We start from the raw sequence: 5,382 nt of genomic DNA on the forward strand, positions 1-5,382 counted from the left end.
TCTGATTCCTCATTGTTTTATTTACACATGTACTGAGGTCATACTTACATTATCGGTGTAGAAGGGTCAGTACTGAAGACATCAGATAGTTATTGTGATGTCATATGTACTTGTTAAGTGTTTTCCCTTATATCAACATCACACATTTTAACCCTTAGGATGTCTAGAAACACACTTTGTGGTACACGTTAGACATTTGGTTTATTTTAACTACACTGAACAAAAATATAAACTCAACATGTAAAGTGTTGGTCTCATGTTTCATGAGCAAACATTTTTTTCCATGCGCACAAAAAGCTTATTTCTCTCAAATGTTGTGCACAATTTAGTTTACATACCTGTTAGTGAGCGTTTCTCCTTTGCCAAGATAATCCATCCACCTGACAGGTGTGGCATATCAAAAAGCTGATTAAACAGCATGATCATTAAACAGGTGCACCTTGTGCTGGGGACAATGAAAGGCCACTTTTAAAATGTGCAGTTTTGTCATACAACACAATGCCACAGATGACCCAAGTTTTGAGGGAGCCTGCAATTGGCATGCTGACTGCAGGAATGTCCACCAGAGCTATTGCTAGAGAATTTAATGTTAATTTATTTACCATAAGCTGCCTCCAATGTCATTTTAGAGAATTTAGCAGTAACGTCCAAATGGACTCACAACCGCAGAGCACATGTAACCATGCCAGCCCAGGACCTCCACATCCGGCTTCTTCACCTGCGGAATCGTATGGGGGGGTTCCTTATATGAACTGTAGCTCACACAATTGGTCGGGCACAATGGCAGATGTTTACTGTGTGCTGCTGCTGACTGTATTTCCAGAGGGCAGTGAGAGCAAATGAGATCAGGTCAGGGCTGGCACACCATGGCTGCGTTTCATTTTTTAAAAACTGATCCCTTCCCTCTGTCCTCGTCTACTCCCCTCCACCCATTGAAGAGGACTGGTGAAAGCAATATGGCAGAAACTAGGTGGAGCTAATGTATGTAAAGGGGAAAGAATGAGAGAATAGAAGGGGATAAAATAAAATGTAGCCCTTGTGTTGTGGATGGGGTTGGGTCTAGTCGTGACAAAAACAAAACACCCAATCTAAACCTGAGTGGGTGTGCAAGCAGGTTAGTAGGAAAAAGCTAGGTGTTAACAGTGCAGCAGTAGAGCCTTCTCTTTGGGACCTTTCAGATTTGTGTCTGCTTCTTTTTACTTCATTTAGAAACACAATCATCAGCCTACACTCAGAGACCAGTCAATCAGAATCAAATAAAAATGGACAAAGCCAGTTATACACTAATGCCGCGTTCGTGCTATCAGAATTACACTAATGCCGCGTTCGTGCTATCAGAATTATCGGAAGCTCCTAGTTCCCAGTGGGAAATTTCACTTGAACGTGGAAACTGAGAAAATTGTGTTACCCGAGTTGTGGCGTTTCACTCACTGACCTTTTACCGTTTCAGCCAAAAGATGACAATAAATCCGTTTTTGACAATTACAATCTTATCAATATGTAGAATGTAGCTAGTTTGACCATATGTCAATGTTAAGCAAGTTAGGAACAACTAGGAACTCGGAAATAAATGTGGTGAAATCATGACGTCAGTGATCTTCAGGTCAGAAAGTCGGAGCTCTAGAAAGATGGCAGAGTTTCCGACTTGGAATTCCGAGTTGGATGACCGTTCAAAACGATTTCTCCTAATCGGAAATCGTTTTTCCTAGTTCCCAGTTGTCTTGAACGCACTAAAGTCGGAGATTTCCCAGTTGTTTTGAACGCGGCATTACAGGAGACTCACCAACGAATCGAATAAGAGAAAGAAGGCCTAATCAGCTGGTCGGATAAAGAGTGAAATGTACATTAGCCAATGAGAGTTAGACTGAGCAGCTGGATAGAATTTAGACTAGCCAATCACAATCATGCCAGAGAGTGGAATATGCAGTGGAATATGCCAGAACATTGGCAGTGCATCCTGGGCAAAGGAAACATTGACAGGTGGAGGAGAACAGTGGAGAAAGAGAGAGACGGGGATAGAGAGCCGCTGGGGTGTGCAAAGCTTTCATCCTTGGGACAAATGGGAAATAGAACGACACTTTTAATGGCTTATGAATTATATTAGGGGAGTTAATGAGTTTAACACTGGTGCAGTGCAGCGTGTTGAGCCTGGCCACTTCTGCTGCAGCCTTCTGCCCTTTTAAAGGATGACCAACGACACCTGTCCTCTTACATTTTAAATTTTAGTCATTTAGCAGACGCTCTTATCCAGAGCGACTTACAGTTAGTGAGTGCATACATTTTTCTTCCAACACACCGACTGCGTTTTGGTACACCAGAAGTACATTCATTTCCAATGGAACGCTGCTTTTGCCTTGCAGCATTGCGTTGCAGAGGCAGTTGTGGTACGTTCTGTGTGTGGTGCATACGTTCGATTTATCGAACGTATGCGTCAAACTGTATGTGTAAACGGGTTGACAGAAATGGTAGCAGAAGGTCAATGTTGTACTTTTGTTGCACACACATCTAGATGAGCAGTTATTGTGGTGTGCATGCTGCTGTTGCGTCACATGTTCTTTGTCAACGCAACGGACCGTCACTACAGTTCTGTTTGTTCTCGCCTGAGGCGAGGTGGAGTGCCTCCTCTCCACACGTGTATTTAATGAGGACATTGTTGACCTGTGAAAATGTCTACTTTATTGTTATTGATTAATTCAGTATCATATGTTGTGTTGTTTATTCCATTTGGTTCTGCTTTTGAAGTGTGTTTCTCTCCCACCAACCAGCATGTGCAAGGAATGGACAATGAGAGTGAGAAGTGGGCCAGAGTTCTGTGGGACTACCTTTGTCTGCACCTATCTCTGGAAAAGGCAAGCCTTCATATCTGATTGTACATACACATAATATACGTTTTGACTGGATGCATTTCAAATTAACTGCAATCAGAATTGTAAGCAGTATGACACTACATTCTTCCCAATTATCTTTTGAGATGATATGATATGCTCTTCTGGCTTCACCAAAAATAACATCATAATGATCTGGCCTCTTTTAGGATGATGTCATATTCCATGTCATACAACTAGATTTTATCTCAGGTTTTTGTAACAATTTATGCTGTCTCTGTTGAATAATCATGTATGTTCTCTCAGTGATGTCATAATTTACGTGTCCTCTGTTGAAATGTCATAATCCTGTCATAGTGATGTCATAATTTATGTCTCTGAAATTGCATAATAATCCTGTCTGATATCTCAGAGTGATGTCATAATATGCCTGGGTCTCCGCTTGTGGCGGAGAGGTCAGCTGCTCTCTTCCTGGAAGGATGGGCTCCTTGGCTGCTCTTCACCGGTTACCAAGGCAACTAGACTGCAGGTCAGCAAGACACTTGAGCATCTTTCTCTGTCCCTCATGCACAAAGGCACGCACACATACCACATTTCTAACTTTCTATCCAATGTCTTTATTGTTTATGATGTGTGTATTGGTCGAGACCAGAGGCTGATGTGTTCCTGGATGTGGCTCTGACGATGGGAGTGCCCAGGGGGAGCATACTGCTGGAGACAGAGGCCATCAACACTGGAGACAACATCTGCTTCTCCTACAGGCTTCTCAAGGAGAGAAACATCCCAGGTGAGACTCTCCTCATTAGACACACTGATGGAGAAAACCACATGGAGAACCTTTCACAAGAAATGTCTGTTATTGTTGTAGCGTTATTCTACAGCTAGGGGGCAGGAGAGCACAACTGAATCACTGGAACACATTTTGGCCAAGCCGTGATTGTATTCCTATCACAGGAGGCTGCTGAGGGGAGGACGGCTCATAATAATGGCCGGAACGGAGCAAATGGAATGGCATCAAACACATGGAAACCATGTGTTTGATGTATTTGATACCATTCCGCTCCAGCCATTACCAAGAGCCCGTCCTCCCCAATTAAGGTGCCATCAACCTCCTGTGATTCCTATATACAGTATGCCTATGTGTATTTTTGGCATGTACCCTTTAGTGGTTGTGGTTGTCATGTCTACCTCAACCAACAGGGTGATCCTGGTCCAGCAGCCCTTTATGGAGCGCAGGGTCTTTGCCACATTCCTGCGGCAGTGGCCTGCCATCGTTACCTCCCGCCAGATGGGTGTCTCTGTCTACCACCACCCCAATGTGGGCACTGCCATGGATCTCATCACATACATGGTAGGCGGGTACTTTGTCCATAATCCCAGGACTTCTGTGTTGTCTTTAAGCCTTTAGACCATGTAAGATAAATATTTCTATGGTAAGCCCACCTGTCATCTTTCTAGTGCAGGAATGTATGAAGGCATTCAGAATCAAATATTCTAAAAGTCAATATTGTCCCATTGCCAACCATTTCACTTACAGCAGTGTAGAAACAACAGACACAGTATGATGCTATGAGTAAGGTGTAAACTTGGTGTGTTCCAGGTGTTCTAGAGAGGATCTGTGACTACCCACAGAAAGGTTTCCAGGTGGAACAGGAGATCACACCCAGTGCTCTCTCTGCCTACCACTGGTTCCTGCAGGCTGGCTACATTCCCAAGTGAATGCAACACACACACACACTTGTGCCTATGTTTTGCTATGGACATGTTGATGCTGCTGATGGTTGGGAATTGAACATTAAATTACAGTCAATTCATCTTTTGAGAAGATGGTTGTTTCATTGATACTGTGACTTGAGACATATGAAAATATACCACAGAACCCAATTTTTGCTAATTGTATATCAGTGGATTGAATGCAGTTCTACATAAATAAAACATTGAATATAAAAACGATTACCTTTATTTATATACCATATAGAATATACATTAAAAGACCACCAATATATACACCCAAATAAAACAACTGGATTGAAGCCCAAACCTTTCAGCCCAAGGGTTTAATTGATAATCTTAAACATAACCATCATGTATAACATTATTAGACTATTTTGGCTCGATGTATCTTGGTAAGAGATGGTGTGGAATGTGAAAAGATCAACCTCTTTCTCTAATTCACCATTCTAGCACTACTTCATTGCAGCCATCGCATTCATAAAATCACAGAGCTAAAAAGTAATTGACATTCAAGTATTTTCCACTCCATGTCGCTCACTTCCCCGGTCTGTGTGTTCTCAGTGCAGAAATCCTTTTTTGGTTTGTGCTGGCTGGTCAATCCAGCCAGTGTACAGTAGAATGTAGCATGCCTGATGTGTACAACCAGGCTCCTTACAGCACAGCTTTCCATAGCTACTGCCCATGTAAGATCCATTGGTAAATTCCATTGTTCTCCTTCCAGCACTGAGTTCCATATTGGTCTTTGTATTGGTCATTGATCTCCACAGTCCTGTGTGTATTTTATGCTTTATTTGTGAAGTTTGACATTGCTTGTTGTTATCCA

At 42.4% G+C, this 5,382-nt stretch overlaps 1 long non-coding RNA gene across 1 annotated transcript; it reads left to right on the plus strand.

Moving 5' to 3' along the window:
- Nucleotides 1-3,238: 3,238 nt before the first annotated feature.
- On the plus strand, nt 3,239-4,746 carry LOC121546544. The gene is made up of 4 exons (XR_005996396.2): nt 3,239-3,354; nt 3,478-3,612; nt 4,026-4,176; nt 4,426-4,746. It is a non-coding gene; the product is annotated as an uncharacterized LOC121546544 (long non-coding RNA).
- The last annotated feature ends 636 nt before the right edge of the window (nt 4,747-5,382 follow it).

Source organism: Coregonus clupeaformis, chromosome 30 (genome assembly GCF_020615455.1).
Source record: "Coregonus clupeaformis isolate EN_2021a chromosome 30, ASM2061545v1, whole genome shotgun sequence".
NCBI classification, from domain to species: domain Eukaryota; kingdom Metazoa; phylum Chordata; class Actinopteri; order Salmoniformes; family Salmonidae; genus Coregonus; species Coregonus clupeaformis.